General features: G+C 43.0%; 1 long non-coding RNA gene across 2 annotated transcripts; it reads left to right on the plus strand.

Annotated features, from left to right (window-relative positions):
• LOC106557072 (uncharacterized) lies at positions 1-27,554 on the plus strand. 2 transcript variants are annotated; one of them, XR_001314075.2, is made up of 4 exons: positions 1-119; positions 462-587; positions 23,086-23,184; positions 24,822-27,554. It is a non-coding gene; the product is annotated as an uncharacterized LOC106557072 (long non-coding RNA). The 2 variants fall into 2 exon arrangements; XR_015697780.1 differs by lacking the exons at positions 1-119; positions 462-587 and adding an exon at positions 16,200-16,358.

A 27,554-nucleotide genomic window follows, 5' to 3' on the forward strand; every position in this document is an offset into this window, starting at 1 on the left:
CTCCAGGATCTTTGAAAGATATGGTACAGTGGTTCTGAGATCCCATCTGCCAGCTCCTTCAGAACTCTGGAATGTAATTTGTCAGGTCCTGGTAATTTGATCTCGTCGAGAGTGGACAGGTATTTTTTTGCCATTTTCTTTCTCATTTTAATTTGTATTCCTAGTCTGTGTTTTACGATTCTATTTTTGGTAGGTTGGTTTGTATTTATTTATTTATTTTTGCATGAAGATCGACGCAAAGAATGAATTCAGCAGCTCTGCTTTCTCCCTACTGCCTGTTGCTTCCTTGCCATCTTAATGGAATGGATGGAATCTTATGAGATCATTTTAAACCAAATGGGCAAATCATGTAGTGCAGGAAATGTTACTGCTTACATAAAGTTAGTAATGTATTCAGTGAATGTGTGCTGAAATGCAGTGCCACACAAATAGATGTTATTTATCTTCTACATTCTCTCAAGAACTACTCAACCCTCGAGAACAGATTTTGAAAAGATTCTTGAAGAGGAAAGCAGAAAAGATTTGCAGTTTCTTTGAGAAAAAGGCATCTGGCAACAGAAAAATTAGACTGGATTTCACCCACAGAGGTAAGGTAACTTCTAAAAGTGTTGCCTATGTTGTACTGTAGTTAAGTATTAGACTGATTTATATTGTGAATTATGTGGTTCTTCACCACAAAGGTTAGTAGATAGTGTTGCTTGAGTATGCCAAGAGTTGGAATGAATTGTCAGTGGACGTACAATTTCCTTTACTAATGGATTTATAGAAACGCCTGTCAAGGCTGGTGAGAAAAGTAATAATAAATAATTATTAGTTATCCCTTGTGGTGCTTACATATGATTTATTAAATTGTGCGAATTAATTTACAGTATTACTATCATTCTCCAATATATCAAATGGGGAATCCTTAGGATTCTCTTTTCCTTCATCCTGAATTTCAAGACAGGGAATTAATGGGAGCTGATGTCTGAAGCTGTATTTTAGAGATTTCCCCCCACAAATCAACACACATTCAAGGAGTGCAAATAATTTTTACTTTCTGTTTAGTATGCCAGTCAGCCAAGTTCTTAACTATGTGAGTTGGGATTTAGAACTCACCTTGGCCATTATTCACTAGTTAATCTTAGTCCCACCATTATCATTTACCTGCCAGCATTCAATCACAAAATGATGTACATATTTCTTATCCACCGCACATGCAGATAACAATAAGATACAGAAGGATGTAGGTCTCTGACAACTTTCACACTTGGAAGAGAAGGGATCGGTGGCAATTAGATTACTTGTCATTCCTTGCTAAATTTTGCTGTTTTTTTAATCCAAGCTAAACCATGACTTATTTTTATATCTGTTTAATATATAGCACCAAGCCCAAGACAATCATTTAGAAACCCCAATGGCTACAATCATACAAACTAATTGTTGGCAATTATTCTCCTTGTGACACTCTATAGAAATGAAAATTGGGCTTTGGAAAAACAAAATAGAAAATGATTGACATTGGAGAAGATGCCTGAGAATAACAGGGAGAGCCAAGAAAATAAATAGATCAAAGAACAAATAAATCTGCTGATGTGCAAATGACTAGGTTCTAAAACCAGGTTTTGGTAACATTACTGTATGAGAACATCTAAATTTCTTAAGAAGTCTGTAATGAGGGGAAAGTAGAAGAAAAGAGAAGAGGACATGCTTTAGTAAGATAGATGGAATTGATTATAATGGGTGTACTGATGAAAGATTTGAGGGCTGGATTAGGCATTGGTTAATCTGGATAAATCCTAAAAATTGATACCAGTCTGATGTCACATAATCCAAACCCAAGCAAATTACACTATTAGCTGTTGTGGCCCAGCAGGATCTGGTTGAGCTGCTGATGGACTCGGATAGCGAGGAACCATATGAGTCTGCCAGGGAAGATGTGGAGGACCCTGGGCAGGGTTCAGACTCAGAGCAGGGACCAGTGAAGCTGGTTGGCCACCAGGAGGAGCCTGAGGCATGGAGCAGTAGGGAGGAGACAAGACAGTTTATACCTGACGCAAGGTTAAGAAGGGCAGAGAAACAGAAGCAGCAGCTCCGGAGGCAGACTTAGAGATGATAATTAAGCCCAGGTGGTTGTGTCTCGGCACCTCCCAAGAGACTATATAAGTGGAGAAGTTGGGAAGGGACATTTGCAGGACACAACCATTTGAAACAGTATTGGAAAACTCTGTCTGTCTTGTATCCGTGCCTGTTGTATTTTGGGTTGCTGCCAACTATTCTTGTATGTGAGTCTTGTCTGGACCTTCAGTCAAAGGAGTCGATAACTCCGTGATGAAAGAGTGGCAAACAGCCATGCCTATGTCTGGGTGATTCGCAGGCTGGAGGGGGGGGGGGGCAGAACAGTTTGTGTCCTGCCGCATACAAAACGAAAGCTACATTGAGCCACCATGGAACAGCTCCGTGCTGACAATGCTCAACTGGCACAGCAGCTGGCTTTGCCGGCTGGCCAGATCAACGTGCTAATCCACCTGTGCCTCCAGATAGACGTCCAGTTGCAGAGGCAGGGGCCTCACCGTGTGTCCCAGGAGACCAGTGGGGTGCTGCCAAACCCTGCTTGTCGTGAACTGAGATGGATAGACGGCACACAGGAGGGTTGTGTTTTTATTGCGGGGATCTTGGCACCTGGCCACAGTTTGCCCCAAGAAGAGTAGGGAGCCTGCGAGGTCTGGGGCCTACCCCTCAGTTCCAGAACAACTTGGTGGGAAACAGGCAGAGCCTGATCTGAGGGAGACCTTAGGTCGGGGGCACACTTAAACAGAGATTGACGGCCCTCTCCGGCACATGATCTTGGCAGCATGCATTCTCCTGTCTGGTAGTCTGTTGGGGATTCCAGCCCATGCCTGATTGATTCCAGGGCTGCCACGAACTTCATGGACGAAGCATTTGTGACCAAGTACGCCATCCCTCTGTGTCCGGTGGACCCACCGATGCTGGTTGAGACCATTGACAGCCGGGTGCTCCTGTCAGGGCCTATCAAGGCTGCCACGCAGCCCTTGCACCTGGTCCTCGGGGATCACGAGGAGGCCATCCAGTTTTACATTGCTTCGGGCCTGTATTTCCCCATGGTCCCGGGCTTGGCTTGGCTGCGGGCGCACGACCCTCAGGTTTATTGGTCCCAGAACCTGGTGACATTCCCGTCCCTGCAATGTGTCGACTACACCCATCACATCTGTGCAGGCCAGGTGCTCAGTTCGCCCAGGAGATCCTTGCCGCCAGACTTAGCGGAATTCATGGACGTCTTCAGCGAGCAGAGGTGGACCGCCGGTGCCGCCGCACCGGTCTTATGACTGCCCCATTGACTTGGTACCGGACGCGAAGCTCCCTGTGGGTCGCCTGTACTCCATGTCCAAACCAGAGTTGGCTGCATTGTGGGACTTTCTGGACAAGAACCTCGCCCGGGGTTTTATCCGGCCCTCGTCTTTGCCACTTTCTGCCCCAGTCTTGTTCATCAAATTGCAGGGATGGGGACCTGAGACTCTGTTGCGATTATTGTCAATTGAATGTCATCAAGGTGCACAACCGTTACCCACTGCCCCTGATTCCTGAGTTGTTGGAGCGGCTCCGGGAAGCGACGGTGTTCATGAAACTGGACTTGCGTGGCGTTTATAACCTGGTCTCAGTCTGGGGGGAAGAAAGTGATATTTCACTGGGGGCCCACAGAACAACATGTGTTGGAGGCCCTGAAGCATGCCTTCACGAAGGAGCCGATCCTGAAGCACCCTGATCCCCATCGTCCATTTGTGGTGGAGGCGGACACGTCTGACATCTTGGTGGGCGCAGTATTACTGCAGGCTCACGCCCCTGGCGGTACCCTTTTCCCTTGCACTTTCTTCTTGCGGAAACTCAGTCCTTCCGAACGGAATTACACCATCTTTCTGTCAAACAATTGACAGTGTGTTCTGGTGTTATAGCTACTTAAGGTTAGACCAAGATGTTTTTCCCCAGTAATTTTTGCATCATGATATTTTCAATGCAAGGTCTCAGTGAACAGATAGAGTTAACTTATTTGTATTACCTTGCTTTTTACCCGTGTGTTCACAGGACAGAACCAATACAATATATGTTATACATATTAATGTTAATCTTTATGACAGGCTGTTTTATTTTTATAGTCTATTACATCCATTGGATCAAGAATTAGTGAAATTTAAAATTGTGAATCTGGAAGATCTTCTAGCTATGGTACAGAACTAAATAACATGTTCCTAGTCTCTTTCTCATAGCTCTTCTCTAGTAGCTTCTAGGGTACTGTTGTTTTAAATTCCAGGAAGCAGATTTGCTAGTGGTCCATGTTTACTGTAAATATTAAATTGATTATAAAAGGCCACAATTTTTCATGCTACTGCATAAATCAAAATCTTTTTCTTCCCAGATTTATTTTTATCCAAGCAAATAGTCTTGTCTAGTCGGTTTAATGACAATTGTACATTTCTGCCTTCTAATAGGTAATCCTTAAAATAGCAGTTGTCTGCTGTAGTGGAATTATTATCTGCTTTAAATGTCAGCTCTGTGAACTACACAATCCTATGATGGCAGTTTCCATTGAAGAAATCTGTTACATATTCCGTACTAGCACAGATGTGGGTGGCAAGACAAAATATCAGATATCATTATGCTCATCACTGTTTATTGGGAAAGGCTTGTGAAATCCTTTAAAACTGAAATCAGTCAAATGGGAATGGCAGGGCTGTCTTTGCTTGACAGCAAGGAAAAGATTTAATACCACACCATGGAAAAATTGAAATTCAGGTCTTAGCTTTCTGAAAGCACAGGACTAAATTGATGACTATAGAGCAGAAGCTTCTTATACCTGCCAACTTTGGCAAACCCAACAAACATAGAAAGAGGCTTCATGCACACTCATCAATTGGCAACCATCACAACAAGTAATGACTTACAAGTGTGAATAAATCACAGATTTTATGGCTCTGATGCCACCTGGAATATAATGTTTTTTGTTAATGGGGTTAAATCAATATACTTGGTTATCATTCACTAATCATGACTTTGGTGGCAGTAATTACAATAAAGGCAATTATTATATCACTTTCTGCCACTTACCCCAAAACCCTCTAATGTTCAATTTACACTCATTTTAATTTCCTACAAATCGGCTCCACTTACACCTTTCCATTGTGTAAAATACACAAATCCCTGTAATCTTATCCCCAAGGATAGTTATGCACTCCAAGGATGAGTGTGCATGAAACATCTGTATCATCTAGAACAGTGCTGTCAAACTCCCCGCCCACGGGCTGGATGTGTCACACGCTGGCCACACGCATGCCTGATTTAGTGAAGGGCACCGTGACGACATGCATTTGACACCTCTGATCTGGAATAATGCCAAATGTATTAGGTAAATTAGCTAATTAGCTGTCAACCTATGGTATTGATTAGTACTGATAACTTTGACCGGGAATACCTAAACTAGTAATGACATCACAGGGAAGGAGTCTATGACAACTCACCATGGCCAACTCACCACTGCCAACTTGCCACGGGACAGCTCACCACAGGAAAAGAGTTACACTAATACTGAAGAAATAGTGGCATAGACTCATGAAAGAAAGGATGCCAAAGGAAAGACAAAATGAAATGTGAATGACAAAAATTAAAACATTATTTAAAAAAATATTTTAAATAATTAAATTGAATTCTTGAATTATCCTGCAGTGACTTGGCCATCACGAGTTGGCCATGGTGGCAACTTGGCCATGGTGAGTTGGCTGTGGCAAATTGTTCCGTTCCGCAGGGACAGCCTACGACAACTCGGCATGGCCATGGTGACTTGACTGTGGCAAGTTGTCCCATTCCGCAGGGAAGTGATTGAAGATGGTAGAGTACATCCATTAGCTGATCCATTCATGGTGCATGCTCAGAAAAGATGGCAAATTATTTAGTATGGTAGTAAAAGTTTCCTGCCTGTCTTAGCTAGGATTCCAGTAATCTTTCCAACAGCAAACTGAAATACACATACCCTGTGGGCAAATTATAATTAGGCACATCTCTTGAATGGTACAGAATAGTTACATTCAGCACAAAAGTGGTATGTGAGAAGAAGAAGGGTGCCATATAAAAGGAAAGCAGTAACTGAACAGCATAGATACGTTTATTTAACTGAAAAAGAATGTGGGAACCAATGGTTTGTTAATTTCCTATCTGAGCTTATCTATTGCTTGTTTTAAATGTATTTACCTAAACATGGTTCCACATTGTGATCAATGCTTAATGACAATCTCAGATGTGGACCATGAACTGATGACATAATAAGCCTAATAAGAAATAGCCAACTTTCTAAATTTAGTTTACTAGGCATGGTTATTATCTGAATAAAATATATCAACTCATATTGAATTCAACAGCAGAAAGGGAAAATAAAAAAAGCAGCATTGTTGAAACAGCAGATTATTTATGGTATTTCATGTTGACAATATTCATTTTTAACTGTTGATAAGAGAGTGTAGATAGCAAGATACAATGCAAGATATCAAAGCAACATTGAATGTAAAGGATGCCTCTATGCTTCTTAAAATAAAAGAAAAAAACATTCTAAGTAAATGCTTAGAATTATCATATCTGCTTTGTTCAAATTATCATAGCTGCTTTGGAAGAAAGCTCCAGAGCACTTTATTCTTGTATCCTGCCTGCACTTTATCATTGATGCCCTTATCACCAAATTATCCAGCCCTGTTTTAAGGCCCCCTATTAAGCCCTAGCTCTAAGAGTCCTAGGAATATAAGTATTCTTAGATAATAAAATAGTTCTTGTTTTCCTTTTACACATATGTAAAGATAAAGGTTCCTCTCGCATATATGTGCTAGCCGTTCCCAACACTAGGGGGCAGTGCTCATCTCCATTTCAAAGCCAAAGAGCCAGCGCTGTCTGAAGACATCTCCATGGTCATTTGGCTGGCATGACTCAATGCCAAAGGTGCACGGAAAGCTGTTACCTTCCCACCAAAGTGGTTCCTATTTTTCTACTTTCATTTTTACATGCTTTTGAACTGCTAGGTTGACAGAAGCTGGGACAAGTAACTGGAGCTTATACACATATAAATACAAAAACTCTGAGAAGTATTATGTCAAAGCATCCAAGTCATAATGAATATTCATTTGCTTGCGTTCTCAAGATCTGTTTCTGGGATCAGTATAAAAGATACCTTTCCATACCAATATGTTCCTCACCAAGGTTAATGCTAAGAAAATTGTTTGTGTTTTTATAGTGCATTGATCCACAAAGTAGCCGGTCACATTTTAGCTGAGGGCATTGTACAAATTCAGATTATAGGATTAAATTATGGTTGTGTCTATCATATGAACTGATAAAATTGGATTAATCCATGGATAAATACAAATTTGAACACAATTTCAGGGTGAATTGGTAGAGATGCACCCTAATTCACATAAAGATGAATTTTGCAACTGTTACACTTATTCTAAATCCGATTAAGGAAATTTCACCAATATTAGTATGGTGCAATCAAACAATGTAACTGCATAGCTACTTCTTCCTAATAATTTAGCCTTAAACCACAAGCACATGACTGTTCCAATATAACTATGAATAAGCTTACTGTACAACTATATTGATTATCTCTATGTAGTTGGTATGAAGTTAACCCAGTAAAAATTAAGATACATATTTTAACTCCTGTGCATTATTTCACATTGATAAATTTATGGTACAAAGGTTCAGTATCTTTTAAATCTTCTTCAATATCTATAACTTCTGAATTGTGTTTCCCTCAAAACACAGAACATTCATCTGCTCTTGAAGGTCATGTGGCAATCAAATCTTTTATTGCACTTTTCAGTCATAATAGATTTTTTTTTAAAGTGATGGGGGCATCTTAGTGTACTGACATTTTAAGACAGAAAGTACATGAAATGCTAATAAAAAATTAGTAAAGAGAAATGAAGCACCAAACTGGGAGAAAAAAACATTAAAAAGCCTAGCTTTCGATGTATACACAGCAAAGACTCATCTTCTTCAGTCTCATCAACACTTGACATGGATGATGATTCTGCGTCTAACCATGTTTGGTGCAAATCATGATAGTTAGTGGGCTTCTACACTTTTTAAAAATCTTCTCTATCTTTTGATTTGCGAAAAGAGTTGTAACCTTTTTTTTTTTTTTGCTGTGAAACACAAGCGCATTCTGTTCCGCAAGAATGGCTGAAGAACAATGTGCAACATTATTTCAGTCTAAGTTAGTGCTACAACAAAATAGGATAGTCCCATGAATAATTCCTTTGAAAGGAGAAGCGAGGTGTAAATACAAATTCCTTTCGAAAAAAATATCACCTGAGTTTCATTGCATGAGTCTAACTTTTTAACTATATTTTTAACCGCGTTAACCATTAAAAACTAGATCAGCTGTAGTTGTGTGTGGGGAATTCCAGTTACAAGTCTTATTATCCATATACTGTACTTTTCCATTTTCAATTTACAACCCACTTGACAGCATTATAGACTGTGCTAATAATTACAGACTGTTTTAGAACAGGATGTTACAGTGACATACAGAATGGATATTTACATTTAGGGAACCACTTGCCATTGTTTTCCTTTTTTGGTTAATAGACAACTGCCAATCAAACTGTGCTGCAGAAGACATTTGCCAGTTTTTCCTATGCCATCAACTGCTAACCCCTACCCTCATCTATGAAAAAGAACACATTTTGACCAGTGGTGGGATTCAAAAAATTGTACTATCAGTTCTATGGGTGTGGCTTGGTGGGCGTGGCTTGGTTGGACATGGTTTGGCAGGGGAAGGATACTATACAATCTCCATTCCCTCCCCAATCCAGGGGAAGGTTACTGCAAAATCCCCATTTCCTCCTGATCAGCTGGGACTTGGGAGGCAGAGAATAGATGGGGGCAGGGGACAGTCAGAGGTGGTATTCTCCAAATTATTCAAAATTTCCACTACCAATTTTCCAGAACTGGTCGGAACCTGTTGAATACCACCTCTGATTTTGACCCTTCTAGGAATTAAACATTGCAGCATGTTAGTATATCAAACTTTATATGCCATGCATCCTGCATTTGGGCTTCTTTCTGAGGATGCCAGTACAGTGAAAAAACAGGTGGGAGGCTCAACATGCCAAGCAAATCCTCCAATACATTTCCGTGTGCACAAGGCAGCATCATGTTCTTACCACTGCAATGATATTTTGCTTTGGCAAAATGTGTTTTACCATCTGCAAGAAAAGCCAATTGCAGCCTAGCTAGCACTATTTCTTTTAAGGGTCTATGGAGATTCTCAATCTTTCAGGTCATAGTTGTCCCAAGGGTGCTTTTCAAAAGGCAACTGGACTTTCTTGAGTTTTTTCCCCTTGAAAATGTGTTGTTTCTCATCCAAGAAGCTGCTTCTTCAGAACTGAAAAAGCCTGAATGAGAAGTGAAATGTTTTCAAGGGGAAAAAAACCCAATAAATTCCAGCTGCCTTTTGAAAATCACCTTTGGGTCATATTGCATCTAAGTTGGTCAAACTGGGAGAACCTCTAGATGTCAATAAGGAGTTTGTGATTTCTGCACAATTTGCTGTCCTCTGGCAGCCCTAGCTTAGCTTTGTTGCACATTTCTCATTAAAGGAGAGGAACTTTGAAGGATCTACTCCTCTTTTTGGAAGACCTTAGCATATGTTTCTGTAAGGGAATGGCTGATTAGGCATAGGAAGGTCTTGTCTTGTCAGACATTCTGTAATAAACACACACACACACACACACATCACTTTAGTCTTTACTTTCCACATCCTCTGTGGTTCCACCTTCAGGCTCTGGTACTTCTCAGATATTTTATACTTTTTTTCTGAAGTTGTTGTTACTTAGCACTGCTACATCTTTAACTACCACCATATTTTGATCCTTATCTACTACCACTGGTTGATTGATTAACAGATTAACAGAGTTGGAAGGGACCTTATAGGTCATCTAGTCCAATCCACTGCTTAAGCAGAAAACTGTACACCATTTCTGACAAATGGCAGTCCAATCTCTTCTTGAAAGTCCCAAGTGATGAAGCCCCCACAACTTCCAAAGGCAAGCTGTTCCACTGGTTGATTGTTCTCACTGTCAGAAAATTCCTCCTTATTTCTAGTTTGAATCTCTCCTTCATCAGTTTCCATCCATTATTCCTTGTCTGGCCTTCAGATGCTTTGGAAAATAGTGTGACCTCCTCCTCTCTGTGGCAGCCCCTCAAATATTGGAACACTGTTATCATGTCTCCCCTTTATTAGACTAGCCATGTCCAGTTCCTGTAACCGTTCTTCAAATGTTTTAGTCTCCAGTCCCCTAATCATCCTGGTTGCTTTTCTCGGCACTCTTTCTAGAGATGCAACATCTTTTTTAAAGTGGGGTGACCAAAACTGGATACAGTACTCTAGGTGTGGTCTTACTAGGGCTTTATACAGTGGGTATTGGTACCTCACTTGATCTTGATTGTATCCGGTATTGATTGTCCAGTACCTGCATGAATCTGGGAGTCTGTGGGATCTTAGTACTGTTATTCTCCATCACCTTCTGTAGAATCTTCCATCTGGACTTGTGAAGATCTAGCTTATGCACTGCAGAAGTTCCTATACACAATGCCAGCTACTTGGTTATATCATTCATTGTATGCTGTTCCCACCTGCATCTTACATTCTGCCACTATCTGTGTTGGACTGTCTCTGACGCCTCCCTTCATAGTCTACCTCATTTCCTGAGCAGAGTGGTAGATCTTGCTTCTGTATATCTGGTGCTTAGTGACTGTTCTTGTAGTGACTGTTTCTTGATTTGATTTGATTTGATTTGATTTTGATTTTATTGAGATTTGTAGGCCGCCCTTTTCCCTGAGGGGACTCAGGGCGGCTCACATAAAATCGGGGAAGGGGAGATACAGACAATAACAAAGACACATATAATAAAAACAGTAACCAACATGCATTCATCATTCGGGGGGGGCAACTATCTTCATCCCCAGGCCTGACGGGCTAGCCAGTTCTTCAAGGCTGCGCGGAAGGCCTGGACGGTGGTGAGGGTACGAATCTCCACGGGGAGTTCGTTCCAAAGGGTCGGGGCGACTACTGAGAAGGCCCTCCTCCTTGTAGTTGCCAGCCGACACTGGCTGGCCGATGGAATACGGAGGAGGCCCAATCTGTGTGATCTTATTGGTCGCAGGGAGGTAATTGGCAGAAGGCGGTCTCTCAAGTATCCAGATCCACTACCATGTAGGGCTTTATGGGTGATTAACAGCACCTTGAAGCGCACCCGGAAGTCGACAGGTAGCCAGCGCAGCTTGCGGAGGATAGGTGTAATGTGGGTGAACCGCGGTGCACCCACTATCGCTCGCGCGGCTGCGTTCTGCACTAGCTGAAGACGCCGGATGCTCTTCAAGGGCAGCCCCATGTAGAGCACATTGCAGTATTCCAGCCTAGAGGTCACGAGGGCCCGAGTGACTGTTGTGAGTGCCTCCCGATTCAGGTAGGGTCGCAACTGGCGCACCAGGCGTACCTGGGCGAATGCCCCCCTAGCCACAGCCGTCAAATGGTGGTCGAATGATAGCTGTGGATCTAGGAGGACTCCCAAGTTGCGGACCCTCTCTGAGGGGTATAAAGTTTGGCCCCCCAGCCTGAGAGATGGAATATTGGTGGAATCCTTGGGAGGGAAACACAACAGCCACTCGGTCTTTTCTGGGTTGAGCACAAGCTTGTTAGCCCTCATCCAGTCCATAACCGCCTCCAGACCCCGGCTCATCACGTCTGCCGCTTCATTGAGTTGGCACGGGGCGGACAGATACAGTTGAGTATCGTCCGCATATTGATGGTATCTAATCCCGTGCCTGCGGATGATCTCTCCCAGCGGTTTCATGTAGATGTTGAATAGTAGGGGGGATAAGACCGAGCCCTGAGGCACCCCATATGTTAGGGGCCTAGGGTACGATCTCTGCCCCCCCACTAACACCGACTGCGACCTGTCCGAGAGGTAGGAAGAGAACCACCGCAACACGGTGCCTCCCACCCCCACCTCCCGCAGTCGTCGCAGAAGGATACCATGGTCGATGGTATCGAAAGCCGCTGAGAGGTCAAGGAGAACCAGGATGGAGGAATGTCCTCCATCTCTGGCTCTCCATAGATCATCAGTCAATGCGACCAAAGCGGTTTCAGTGCTGTAACCGGGTCTGAAGCCTGACTGGAAGGGGTCGAGATAGTTTGCTTCCTCCAAGGACCGCTGGAGCTGAAAGGCCACCACCTTCTCAACAACCTTCCCAAGAAAGGGAAGGTTGGAGACTGGACGATAGTTATTAAGGACAGCTGGATCCAAAGATGGCTTCTTTAGGAGGGGTCTCACCACCGCCGCTTTCAGTGCGGCGGGGAAGTTCCCCTCCCGAAGAGAGGCGGTCACGACCGCCTGGATCCAGCCTCGTGTCACCTCACTGCTGCTGGTAACCAGCCATGAGGGACACGGGTCCAGTACGCAGGTGGAGGCACTCACAGCCCTCATGGCCTTGTCCACATCCCCGGGGGTAACATCCTGAAACTCAACCCAGGGGTGTTCCATCTGATCCTCTTGTGCCTCGGCTGGAACTGCAGGGGTGGAGTCCAAGTCCGACCGAAACCGAGCAATTTTGTCCGCTAAGAATTGGGCATAATCCTCAGCTCTGCCCTGTAAGGGTTCCCCCGCCTCCCTTTTATTTAATAGGGAGCGGGTTATCTTAAACAGGGCGGCTGGGCGGGACTCAGCGGACGCAACCAAGGTGGCTATATGGGATCTTTTCGCTGCCCTAAGCGCTCTGGTGTATTCCTTGGTGCAGGTGGTTACCATTGCTCGGTTCGATTCGGACTTATTGGACCTCCATCGGTGCTCTAGGCATCTCCTCCGGCGCTTCATCTCCCGGAGTTCCTCGGTGAACCAAGGAGGTCTCCGGGATCCGCCGCCTCGGAGGGGCCGTAGTGGCGCAATCCGGTCGAGGGCCTCTGATGCTGCCGAATGCCAGGCAGCAGCCAAAGTCTCTACCGGATTGTGGGCGAAAGAATCAGGAATGACCCCGAGTTCCGTCTGGAACCTTAATGGTTCCATGAGTCGCCTGGGGCGGAACCACCTGGTCGGTTCCTCCTCCCTACAGTGGGGGTTTGGCCTCCGGAAGTCGAGCCTCAGTAGGCAGTGGTCTGTCCACGACAGGGGTATGATGTCATTACCCCTCAGACCAAGATCACAAATCCACTGCTCCGAGAGGAATACGAGGTCGAGCGTGTGCCCCGCCGAATGGGTCGGGCCCCGAATTACTTGGGTCAAGCCCATGGCCGTCATGGAAGCCATGAACTCCTGCGCCCCGTCAGAGTTTTCACCGAGCGACGGCAAATTAAAGTCCCCCAGGACCATCAACCTAGGGAACTCAATTGCCAGCTCGGCTACCGACTCGAGGAGCGAGGGGAGGGCTGCTGCAACGCTGTTGGGAGGCAGGTACGTTAACAGCAGACCCACTTGACCCTTGAGGTCCAACTTTTCTCAGTGCTGTCTTTTAGTCCAGCCCTTTCCAGCCACTGTTAAATTTACTAATGTCTGCTACCTCAACTATCTGACAATGGTGCATTCCATGTAGGGTCTTGTCTTTCCATGGCATTTCCTCTTCTTGATATTCTTCCATATCACCTGCTGCCTTGGAAATTCTCTCAGCACTGATCTTTGGGTGACATCTTGATGATGTATTCATGAATACTGTGGTTTACATTCAGGACAGTAGTTTTGGCGCTCACCAGATCCTGCCTGCCTTCTTTCCAACTGGTATACAGTCTCTGAGGATAGAACCTCTATATACTCCAAGAGGCTTCTCAGTCTTCACATTGGCAAGTTCCAGATTCTCCTTTGGCCAGCTCACAATACTGGAGGTACATGTTCATGACATGGATCTTGTTTTTCCCATTGAGGTGGCTCTTCAAGATCTGCCTTATCTTTTGTAGGCCCATGGGTAATACTACTTTCCTTGCCTCTTCATCTGGTTCCTTTGTGATTATGGGGATACTAAAGTGTACATAGCCATATGTCTGCTATGTGGCCTGCTGGTAGTTTCATCCCACTATCTTTCAGCTTCAGATGTTGCCTACACACACAGTTGTTCTTCTGGATCCTGTTGAGTCCAAGATATAATATGTAGTTGGTTTAAGAGCAGTTGTAAGAGCAGTTTCAATTTCAGTAGGTTGAAGTGTGTAGGAGATGACAAGGACGAAGTCAAGCGCGTCCTGAGTTTGGAGTCCCTTCATACCCATAAGACATCTAAGTCCAGCATTCCTTGAATTTTGTTGACCCTTATCTACCACCAATCTGCCTTGATCATTAGTAATTCACATTCTTGTAGAGAGATAGCATGAAATAAATTTATATTCATTTGAACAATCCAGCTTCACAATTTCTTGCATCTTACATTAGTTATTTCTCTGTTAGTGTGGATAGATGCAGGTCCTCTGTCTATCTATTGTTCCCCCATACATTTACTATATCCCCAGTCATTAGATCTACTGTGGTAGTAGTATTCCATCAATTCCACGTTCTCTAGTTTCATGCATGTAAGGTTTGTTCTAGCAGTCCATTTATTGTCAGATTGTTCTGGTTCTACAACATCGGACATGACCCTTGTTAATCTGTGTAAAAGGTTCCCCTCATGCATATGAGCTAGCCTTTCCTGACTCTAGGGGGTAGTACTCATCTCTGTTTCAAAGCCAAAAAGCCAGCGTTGTCTGAAGACGTCTCCATGGTCATGTGGCTGGCATGACTAAATGCCGAGGATGCACGGAAAGCTGTTACCTTCCCACCAAAGGTGGTTCCTATTTTTCTACTTGCATTTTTATGCGTTTTTGAACTGCTAGGTTGGCAGAATCTGGGACAGGTAACAGGAACTCACTCCGTTCCTTGGGCGCTAGGGATTAGAACTGCTGAACTGCTGACCTTTCTGATCGACAAGCTCAGCGTCTTAGCCACTGAGCCACCGCGCGTCCCTTTAATCTGTGTAACATCCGAACCAGCAACACTCTCCTAGATCAGAGTATCCCAACCTTTCTGGCTTTCTGCACCAACTGGTGGGGGAGAAGGGATGGCTACACCTGAGCAGCGGGCAAGTGTGCACACAACTCCATTTGCACGAGTGGTGAGTATGTGTGCCCAATGTTCATGCAAATGGAGCCTAAATGCCACACTTGCCTGCTTCTTCTGCAAATGAAGATACAGACGCTCCCCTGCCACTTCCGTGGTCTGGTTCCGAAAGGCTTGAGGTCTGGTAGTAGGCCGCAGCCTGGGAGTTAAGGACCCCTCTCCTAGATCATGACAGATTCATTTTTGAGATAGGCAGATGAAACATTAGTGGATATTTCCCAAGAACCATTTCTGTAAAGAACTATAGCCAGTGGTGGGTTTCAAAAATTGTTCGAACCTACTCTGTGGGTGTGGCCTCCTTTGTGGGAGTGGCTTGCCACCCATGTGACTGGATGGGAGTGGCTTGCCGCCCATGTGACCGGATATGAAAATGCCGACGACACTTGTCAGAACCACCTTAAATTACCTCACACTCAGCACTGGCATGCATAAGAATATGATGTAAACTTGTTTTTTAAAAGGCATCTTTGGTTTGCGCTAAAACAACTTCAACACACGCAATGTTCTGATTGCACCACAAACTCAGTAGTCATCCTTACCTTTCACAGAGGCACTGAGTTTTATAAATATGAGCATGATAGTGTAGAATAATCATATCCAAGGACCAGTGGTGGGTTTCAAAAAATGTTGGAACCTCTTCTGTAGGTGTGGCCTGCTTTCCGGGTCGACTGGTAGAACCTCTTCTAACCGGTTCGGTAGATTTGACGAGCCGGTTCTACCGAATAGGTGCGAACTGGTAGGAACCAACCTCTGACTATAGCTACCTGCCAGGATTTGAACTCAGATATCCAATGTCAAAAGCAGCATCCTGATCTGTCTATCTAGATCCCTCCATCCCTCCAACCACAGTCATGCAGGCAAGCAGGCATTCTGTATTATTCTGAGGCATTTGCAGGATGGCATAAACCAGATTTAAGGTCTTGTTAATCTCCAGTCATGGGTTTTTAGAGCTCTATGCCTGTCAACTTTCAGTGGTAGGTTTTCTGCCTATAGGTGTCAGAGTACAGTTCTTGTCAATGCTAACTCATTTTTCCTTAATTAAAATGTCATGGTTCTGTTGTCATTGACTTCTGTTTGTGACATTCCCTGGGCAATGGTTCAAGTATGTCTAAACAGAAAGATAATACAAATATAAAACAGTGCAGCGTTTGTACAATGAAGAGGAAGTTGAAACAGCAAGGCGTTGAGGTCTGTAAATATTTTTCATGCCATAAAACCCACATTTTATAATTTGCACAACGTTAAAGTGACGGCAAGTAGATTGAAAATGCTCTTACTTTTATCACAGTATTTAGAAATAGCTTTTTTGCATGCACCTAATAGCATATTAACATTTCACAGATGTTGATCTCATATTCTAATTCATAATTTTGCCCACATTTTGAAAATCAAAGCCCAGGATTTTTTTTTTTTTTCAAAAAGCTCTTCCGATACAGGATCCATGACAAGAATATGGTCAAAAGCAAAAGTTAATTTAAGTAAGCCAATAATTTTTAAAAAACATATTCTTATCCCCACTCCCCCCTTCTCTCTCACACACACACATCATCACTTCATCCTGTGACTAGAAGAAATAGAAACCAGGCTTAGAGAAAGCAGATATTTTATTGCTTGCTGCTTAAAGAATGATGATTTGGGAGAAAGGCTGGGTTCAAACATTATGTTAAGATTATCAAACATTATGTTAAGATTATCAAATGGATGCCATGATATCTTCATCATCCTCATATATTTGAGAAAACCCCCAAAATTAAATTAAGAATACTTTTAAAATAACAATGGCAGCCTTGCAATATTTTCACAAGAACACCAACCTCTCCCAAAATTTCAGTATTTACAGGTAGTCCATCCTTAACTATGTTCTGTTATGATCCTGCTGAATAAATAACTCTATGAGCAGTCTTCAGATTTGCAATTATAGCTTCAATCCCATGGTCACATGAACAACAGAAGGGTAATTCACATCCAATTGGGCTTTATGACTGTTACAGTATCCCATATCATCCGATCGCCATTTGCAACTTTCACAGCTGGCTTCTGACAAGCTGAGTTAATAGAGAAGCCAGCAGTAAAATCGGAAAACCCAAATGCCTTGCTTAACAACCTGGGCTGATTTGCTTAACAATTGCTGCCGAAGTTGGGCAAGCTCATTGTGGTGTCGATGTCTTGCTGAATAACTACGTTGCTTAGTGACACAGTTTCCAGTTCCAATTGTTAAGGGTGTCAAACTTGATCGTGCCACGTGATGTATCGCGATGTATCATGATGTTTTTTGTCTTTGCAGTGGCGAGGTGGGCGTGGCTTGCATGCGATGCATCTGGCCCGCGGCCACCAGTTTGACACCCCAGGTTAAGGACAACAACTATTCCAGAACTAGGCCTGTACTTGCATTGGCATAAAAGTGAAAAGAGATCATGTAAATCTAAGAGAGCTGTGGTGTTCCAACTACCTTTCCCATCCTTGTTCATTTATTGTCTGGCATGATTTGATTTTAAATTCATCTTATGTTGTATTGTTGTTCTCTCTAGGTTCCAAATTAATTACTTTGTCATTTGTTCTGGCATCTTCTGCAGCATACCGCTCAAATCAATGAGATAATAAGCCTGTACATCTTCTTGCTTCCCTTCCTGAGCTGCAGCAATATAACCCACCCCCCAAGGCTGCTTGCTCCATGGTGGCTGATTTCCATTTATTTTATTAAGCTAGCAAGATGCTTCTTATTAGAATCTCCCAACAGAATTTGAGAAAATACTTTGAATCTGTGGGGACATTTGTTGATTTACCCCAAGTCTCAGAAGGACTGTGGTACAGCTGTAGATATGTGAACCCAACCATTACAGTTGGCACACCATGTTTTATGGCTTACCGCTATATGTAAATGAAGTCAGAGCAAATCATAAGTTAGTGCACCTATGAGATCTTGCCTACATAATGCAGACTTTAAGTGGAATTCATGAACTAATAGATTGAATGGTAGCAATTGAGATGGTTGTGGTGGATGCTAGTTTGGAGGTCTTCTCTATATTAAAACACACTATAAATTAAACACCAGAGACTGCATGAGATACAAAGTTAAGAGACTTATTTCCACCAACCTCTTTTTTAATTACACACTGTTTTCAAGGGTCTAGGACATTTAGGTGCTGACCCTTGGCAGTGCCCGCTTTGTTCCCAGCTAATCACCATTGCCGAACCACAGCAGACTTTCCACCTCTGATGGTTGTCTGTCAGCAATTGTTCACTTCCAGTGACCCCTCCTGGCCCTCCACCCCCGGCCTTTCATCTCGGCCCCTTTTATGGATGCATGATTTGATCCAGGTGTTTTGCTGCACTGGACAATTATCCACCAGCCAATCAAATGATGGGCAACAGTGATGGCATGGGGGGGGCAGTGCACAATTAATAGTGGGTGGGTGGAATTGTCTGTGGGGGGCAGCGCACAATCAGCAGCAAGCAGTGAGAGGCAAAGCATGGCAGCAGGCTGTGGGGGGGGGAGAGAAGTGAGAGGGTTGCCAATTTTTTTACTACCAGTTCAGGCGCGCTTCCCCACGTGCACAATGCTTCTGCACATGTGCAGAAGCGTCCGGGTGGGTGGGCGGAACCTCCTGCCACCGCTACTGCCTGTTCTCCCAATCCAGGCCGAACCGGGAAGAACCCTTCTCTGGAGGAGGGGATATCTGATAGTGCTTTCAGATTTGAGATCCACTGTCTGAGAGGGAAGGATGGGGGTGGGGAGGAGGGTGCCCCCTCCTCCCTGCTCAACCTGCTGTCTCTGCAGTTCAAAAGACAGCACAGCTTTAATACTGTCCAATAAATGATTTGAAAAGAGGGACTGGGAAGGAGACAGTTCTTGTCAGCAGCAGAAATATCAGTTACTGTGCAAAACTGTTTGATCTGGGAAAAAGGTTTTCACTGCATAGAGAGGAAGCAAAGACTCCCGCCAGCAGACAGACAGAGCCACAGCCCACAGCTCACCACTCATCCCCCAACAGCCCCCACATTGCCTTGCTCACCTGCTGCCAATTGCATGTGCACCCCCAGCCCCTGCGATCACCTTGCCTGCCTGCCACCGATCACATGCTGCCTCCACAGTGTCTGCAATTGCCCTGTCCACTGACAATCATGCACTAACCCCGCTGGATTGTCAGCAAAACACCCAGGTCAAACCATGCCTCAGGGACTGGGCAGAACTGGAGGGCCAGGTGGCCATTAGCAGTAGATAATCGCTGGGAGTTGGTTGGGTGCAAAGTGGGTAGGACTAAGGGCCGGTGCCTAAACATCCAATTCTAGTTTTCAGACAACAAAGTCAACCACATGGCTTGAGAATGGGAAAATGACAATACCAGCATTCTCATTAACTGGACTTGTTTTTTGTTTAGCATGTGCACCAATCACATATTAGCAGGAGAAAGATCCTGGTGCAATCCCTTTTCTCCCTGGCTAGTTTTCTGGGTGATTGATTGATTGAAGCCTCTCCTACCTCTTCTCTGAAATGAATCCTCAGGATGTGCTACTTTTCCACCATATTGTGTTTAAGCTGACCTGTGAAAGCTGTATTATGAAGATACTGGATTGATAGCCATGGAAAATTACAAGGCCTTTTGTGTGTCTTTTGGTATGTTAGAATGCAGAAACAAATGGATCTGAAAGAAGGGCATTTTTACTACCTTGCTGCAATAAAAGGCTTGTCTCCTTCAGCCTGAGAACAGAATGTTTTGCGTCAAAAAAATGAACAACATTAACTAAACAGGCTGCCAATATTCCTTCACAGTTGACTGCTCTGGTATTTTATTTAAACATACACACTGAGCACTGTGGATGACATGGCCGGCTTATGAAGGATTACTGATTAATGAGTGACAATGCAGATACATGCTAGCAGAGCTTTCTATTAATGCTAGAGATCTCCAATGAGCTAAATTTGGTCAGCAGCATTGATTTTGTCAAATAAGCTAGCAGAATCCGTGTGCTGGAAAGTCTGCAGTTCTCCATCAAGAGATAAACAAAAGTTAACTTAAGTGGCATCGAGAGCCTAAAGGGAAATTATAATAAATAATGGTTGGAGCTTTGTTTGTTGCTTGTATGCCTGCTAAAAAAAAGAGCTAAAAGCTTTCTAGCCTTGAGAAGTCAGCAAATTCTTCCAGCCGCTTGAAAGTCTGTGAGCAAAATATGTCAAGAGTGGAAGATAAATTTTACTTCAGACTTTTAATCAATCTACATCTTTTGATCGCAGTGAATCATTAATTGACCTCGTAAACTCTAATTAGTGGAAAGATTTAAAATATAGCAAGTGAATATAAATACATAACAAATACATGAATGTTGCATAGTTGCTGCATACATATAAATGCAGATATTATACATATGTATACTTCATATTTCTCACAAACACACACATACAGAATACATATATACATAATATGAAATCAAGACGAAATGGTGTGTGAACTTGTCACCTTTCTGTTGCTTCTGCAGCAGAGGTGGTATTCAGCAGGTTCTGACCAGTTCTGGAGAACTGATAGCGGAAAGTTTGAGTAGTTCGAAGAACCCGTAAATACCACCTCTGACTGGCCCCACTCCCATCTATTCTCTGCCTCCTGAGTCCCAGCTGATCGGGAGGGAATGAGGATTTTGCAATAACCTTCCCTGGAGTGAGGAAGGAATGGAGATTTTACAGTATCCTTCTCCCTGCCATGCCCACTAAGCCACACCCACCACGCCGCGCCCACCAAGCCACGCCCACAGAACCGGTAGTAAAATAATTTGAATCCCAGCACTGTTCTGCAGGCATTTTCAGCTCCCTGAAAAGGGGGTAATGTAATGGGAAGTGTTAGAGAAAAAGCAATTCCCAATTTACTCTCATTCAAAGTCTGCTTATTGAAGCAAAGCTCAGGGTCAGTTGCATGCATTTGATCACAAAGCACATGTTTTGCGTGTTGAATTTTGGGAATCAATCCCTGACATTACCTGGGCATGTCTTTTTGAAATATATTTGGTTTAGGCTGCTTGGACTGCGAGTGCGATTAAGTATGGCTGTATGGCTGCTCCGACCCTCTGGAACGAACTCCCCGTGGAGATTCGTACCCTCACCACCCTCCAGGCCTTCCACATAGCCCTTAAAACCTGGCTGTTCCGACAGGCCTGGGGCTAAAGATTCGTCGCCCCCTTTCGAATGGTATGATTGTTGCGCTTTTTAACTATGTATTGTTTTGTGTTGTTGTTAAACTGTCTGTATCCCCTTTTCCCTTCTTTGAGTTGTGAGCCGCCGTGAGTCCCCTTAGGGAAAAGGGCGGCATACAAATGAAATAAAACTCTAAAACTCTAAACTCTAAACTCTATGGTCCTATCCTTTAATAATAATAATAATAATGAGGGTGTGCACAGAATGCAGAATGCCTTTCCTCTCTCACAAGTAATTGCAGCCATAATGTCACGTATGGAACTGAAATAAAGAGATCCAAGGCCAGAGTCATTTCCCTGAACTACAGTCCTCTTTTTGGAACTAGGCTGTTAGTCTATACTAGGATATCTAATTATGGGTTACCATGGCACAACATGAAAAGGCTTGCCGTCTCCCAAAGGTTTACCAGCTGAATTTGAAGATTGTTAAAATATCTGAATCACCACTCCTTTCATAATCGGTCCTATCCTCTCCCTTCACTGAAGACGCTTCTAAACCCTTTTGTGATCTGGAAATTCCACAAGCCCCCAGCAAAAATTTAAGCGGTGCCTGTAGAGGAACATCTGTCTCTTAGCAGCATTGCTCACATTCCTGACTGTGGGCTCCCTGCAGACTTTTTAGCTTCTCTGCATGCTCCTTCCTGAACTACATACATCCTGGTTATTATTTCTCAGGACTCTCCAGAACATTTTCCTTCATCCTTCTGTTTTCTGCCTCAAATCTCCCATCTTTTTAGTCTGAGGCGTTTCTGATCGAGAGGGCAAAGATATGCAGTTCATGTCTCTTCCCAAGGTTTGATGAACAGATGGAATTTCATAAAATATGGGATGTACTCCACTAGCAAAGACACTGGAGGAAAAGTCATAGTATTATTGCATTTCCCCTTTTATGGCTGCGACCATCTGGCTGAGGCTCCATCTACAGCTCTTCCAGGATTCCTTACCTAAGCCACACTATTTGCACATGGTACACAAGTCATGTCTTGGCCCTCAGCCAATAGTGAAGCAAGTCTGATGCGCCATTGCAGTTAATTTGCTTTGCAAGTGTTGTGTGTTAAAGCTAAATTTAGCTTTCACTAAATTAGCTAAAGCTAAATTCTAAATTTGTAGATAGTTGCAACCATGCAATTTCTAATGTCTAAGATAAAAGTTCCCCTTGCACATATGTGCTAGTTGTTCCCGACTCCAGGGGGCAGTGCTCATCTCCGTTTCTAAGCTGAAGAGCCAGTGCTGTTCAAAGACGTCTTCATGGTCATGTAGCCGGCATTACTAAATGCCGAATGCGCATGGAAAGTTGTTACCTTCCCATCAAAGTGGTCCCTATTTTTCTACTTGCATTTTTACATGCTTTTTAACTGCTAGGTTGGCAGAAGCTGGGACAAGTAATGGGAGCTCACTCCGTTACGCGGCACTAGGGATTCTAACTGCCAAACTGCCGATCTTTCTGATTGACAAGCTCAGCATCTTAGCCACTGAGCCACCGCGTCCCTCTAATGTCTAAGCAAGTATAAAAAAATGTGCATCTTTCTAGAATCTATCATGAATTTGGAAAGTAACCAGTTGTTATATGAAAGCCTGAACTGCAGTCAGGTTTCTTCTATCCCCTACCTCAATTGTTCTTTTCAATACCTAAGTCTGAGTTTTCCTTTGAAGGGTGTCTTTTTGTAGTTTAGTGGTATGAAAACATGCTTAAAAATGTTGACGATTTACATAATTAGATTTTCTATTTGTTTAGTCTTCTGCATCAATTGGATATAGATCTGCTAAAAGTTTTGATGAAGAGATGAATATGAACGGACTTGTAATCAACAATTTGAGACCCGTCTTTGCAAAGGTAAAGTCAACCTAATTCAGTAAGAATGACTTCGCAATAGAAGTGCATGGGATTGAACTATAAATTGTGCATCCCCAACTATGCCAGATTTATAATTTACGTTGAATTTTACCTGTGTTTATCCTTTGATGCAGGAATATGTATTTAAAGTAAGCTCAAACAGACAGGCTTTCCTTACGTGTAGGCTGTGTGCTGAATGCAGATGGAGCCTGTCACATTCAGTTGCCTCCAGCTGTTGTTTCTTTGTCTGCCCAACCTAAGACCAGAGATGAAAAAAATTCAATGATCTTTGTCAAAAGAGGCCATACTGGCCTTCCATAAAGATCCTATGCAACAGACTTCCATCAGCCTCTGTTATGCATACAAAAGATGTGCTTGCAACAGCATAACTATTACTATGGATTAATTCAGAAGCTGGGTCTTAGACTGTAATACAGTGAAGGGAGAAAAACACTTATTCGCCCTGCTATCAAATAACTTTGGGATTCAATTATTTCTCATGCAATAGATAGTCTCTTCCCCACCATCTGCAAATGAGTGATATACTGTCCACTGTATAACATGATATAATCCCATACAATTTTTCCTCCTTTGAACTCTATTCCATGCTAACAAGATATTCACTGTGTGTTGTTTGCAAAGAAAGATAATTAATGTCCATGAAAATAAAGATGCATTTTCTGAGTTTGCAAACTCAGAAGATGTATTTTTGTTTTCATGGACATTAATTATCTTTCTTTATCACTCAGTACAGGTAGTCCTCAAATTTGCCTGTAATGGAGCCTGCCCATCATGGTCATAACTCATGATGGCCGTAAAGTGTAGGCAAGTCTGACCAACTGATTTGATATGTAACTGATCTGATTTTTTGCAGCAGTGAATGCGATGGTCATAAAGCGAATGCGGTGGTCGTTAAGTGCATGTTGCAGTCATTTGGGCCAGTCCCCCCCCCATGGAAGTAAATGCTGAGTTTTGGCAAAACTGCTTGAAATGTGGTCACATAAACCATAAACCATTAATGCAGCTCCGTTGCCAAGAGCTTAATGTGTGGCCACCTGACTACATGGGTGGAATTTTGAATCCAGGTTGTAAGTACCCCTCCAGGAGATCCACTGGAGCTTTGAATGGTGACTAAGACACATAGTGGTAAGTTGAGGACTACCTGTATTATGCTAGGATAAGAGGTATGTCTGATTCATCTACTGGAAGAGGTACAAGTAGAGCAGTGGTGGGTTGCAGGCGGTACACCCCGGTACGGCCTGACCAGTGCCTGCCCAGAGCACCGGGTACCATTCTGGTACGGTGCTCTGGAGGGCCCACCCGCCCGCCCTTGCTCCTTACCTGTCTTTAAACTCTGGCGCTTCCACGCATGAGCACGTTGGAGCGTTGCGGAGGTGTTGCTGGATGGTTAGACGCATGTGCGCACTGCGCACGTTCATGTGGAGGATGCCAGGCCCCGTTGCAACTGTACCGGTTGCAACAGGATCCAGAACCCACCACTGAACTAGAGCCATATAAAAAGCATTTGACTGCCAACATGCATACCCAAGTTCGTAAGAGTGCATGGACATGATAGAAGACTTTCAGAGGATGGAGAGAAAATTGACTTTTTAAAGCTGTAATTTTCCATATTACAGACGATGACCAGTACTGAGATAGATGGCTTGAATTACAATGGAGCACACCATTGGAAAACTGGGCTGGGAACAGATCATCTGCAGATAATTTATCTGTGCTAAGAGTCAGCAGAGGCTTCCTGGCACATAATCAAAGCAGAAAGCGAATTTAATTGCAACTTATTATGTATGTATATGTATCGATTTACATGTATGCTTTATGATGATGAGTGTCTTTGGGTTAAGTCCCTAAGGTGAAGAACACTGTAATTTACTTAAGAGAAAGCATGCATTGTCAAGGTAGCTCCAACAATTGAGTTGACCAGGGAAATCTTTGATGCATTTAATGCTTTCAGACCTTATTATGGAAGACATGATGGAATCTCATGAGATCAGCTTGGAGGAGCCTTCTCTACCCTTCCTTTGCCACCTCTGCTTGCCCGTCATCATACTCTTGCTATTTCCCAGGGTGCAGCATGCCGGCTTTTTGCTAGTTTGTTTACAGTTTTGTTTTTGTATTATTAGCTGGCAGGAATGAGGGCAGATGGCAGCAGGTGGTTACAGCTGAGCTGTCACACTGTGCTTTAGCTGGAATGCAAAAAAGCTGCAGAGATCTGCTGCCTAGTGTACAGATACTGGACTGTGGCCAGCATCTTCTCAGTACAATTTTTCTTTAAAAAAAAAAAAAAAGGCCTCCGGAGCGTAGATTACATTTTAAAATGTCAGGAACAACTTTTCTCCCCCAAGTATGCAAGCAAAAAAGCACAATTCCCCCCAAGCTCTGTAGATGTACACAGGCAATGCATATAAATATAAACCAGGTGTAGAAAGAACATAGAAGGCTAAACAATATTATGTGCCTGAGTCTTGCAAAATCAGTGGAAAATTATGTGCAATTCTTGATGGTGCATTGTACAAAGAGAATATGGTATTATGATTTTTTTTCTTTTCTCGGTGTATTTTTCATCTTCAGTAATGTTACACAACAGATTTTCCAGAAAACTACATTGTTGTATAAACTTGAAAGAAGCAGAAATTGTATAATGTGCAGTTCTTCAAAGGGAATTATTGAAGTAATTGGTATTTCATTAATTTTTAAAAACGTTGCTTGGATTATTTCTGTGTTCTGTCTTCCATAGAATGGAAAGATATGAGGTTGGTAGATGTTTTCACCACCAAGGAAAACCAGTAGACATATAAAAGACCAAAGGAAACATACTTAATTTTTTTCTACATCAGTGCTGTTCACAGTGTATATCATGAAGTCCTTTCTTTTATTAGTATATTTTTAGAGCATGACATAAACAAATCTGGAATGGTCTGTAATTTTTTTTCAAATTTAGGGCATAAAAGTTGTTACACATGGAGAAGGGATGTGGCTGCCATTAATTTTGCTCCCAGCATGCAGGGAAGGCATATGGGGTGGGTTTCTGCTGGTGTTACTGCCGGTTCGGTGCACGATTTGCACGCTCCATGTGCATGTACAGTTGCCTGTAAATAGGTCTGCACATGCACAGAACATAAAATATGTCAAACAAAAAAAAACCATGCTGCAGCGACCAGGGAAAGTTTGGAGGCGTGGCGAGCCTGCTGTCCCTACCGGTTCAGCAACCCAGTCGCAATTTCCACTACTGGTTCACCCAAACTGGTGCGAACCGGTAGCAACCCACTTCTGAGGGGCATCTGTCCAAAACATAATGCTTACCCTTCCATGTACCTTTTATTTTACGTAACAAAACTAGATTTTCAGTATAAAGAAGGAATAATGGTAGCTGCTATGTCATTATCCATATACAAAATCCCTTAAACCTGTACCCATCCTGCAATATTCCACTGTAGATTCTTGAATACAAAGAATCTAAAAAATATGTATCAGATTACATATGAAAAAGAAAGATCTTAAAGTAGAATAAACTCAAGAATATTAAAAGAAGAACATTCACACTAGAATATAAGCCAAGTTCATTCTCCTAAATGTAGCACTACAAAGTCTCAACTATATATAGATGCATGTTGAAGAGCAGATGCCTCTAATTTGGTAAATGTTGGTAAACAAATATGAGTGCTGAAAATCTTAGGCAAATTATATGGGAATCTGAAAATTCAAAAGCAATATCAGTGAACATTCAACTATGTCAAAAGTGCCTGTCTCACAAAATGGAAGGTACTAGATCCTTATGAGCATTTCTAGACTTCTAGATAATTTTAAATACTTTCAATTAATGTATTTGGTGAACTGGGTGGAGTTAGAGGCATCTCATAAAGTGTACAGGAAATCTTTGTTTTATCACTATTTTTATTTAACCTTTATATTCAGTGGCTGGAAAAACTGTGATGTCATGAATATGGTCTGACCTAAGCATAGTATAAATACTACACCATAAATATGGTCTGACCTAACCATAGTACACACAATTGTCTGCTACAATGTCCTACCTGTCAATGACTACTCCAGCTTCAACCTCAGTAATACACGGGAAAACAATAGATACAAACTCAAGGTAAATTGGTCCAAACTCGATTACAGAAAATACGACTTCAGCAACAGAGTGGTCAACGCCTGGAATGCTCTACCTGACTCAGTTGTTACATCCTCAAACCCTCTCAGCTTTAACCTCAAACTGTCTACTGTGGACCTCGCCCCATTCCTAAACACCTTCCGTAAAAGGGGTGTGCATAAGCACACCAGCATGCCTACTGTCCCTGTCTTACCATCCCCATTTACATGTACTCATTCCGTGTTCATGTTTATAC

Source organism: Thamnophis sirtalis, unplaced genomic scaffold, assembly GCF_051295495.1.
Source record: "Thamnophis sirtalis isolate CommonGarterSnake01/CBP01778 unplaced genomic scaffold, rThaSir2_p1.2 scaffold_9, whole genome shotgun sequence".
NCBI lineage: Eukaryota > Metazoa > Chordata > Lepidosauria > Squamata > Natricidae > Thamnophis > Thamnophis sirtalis.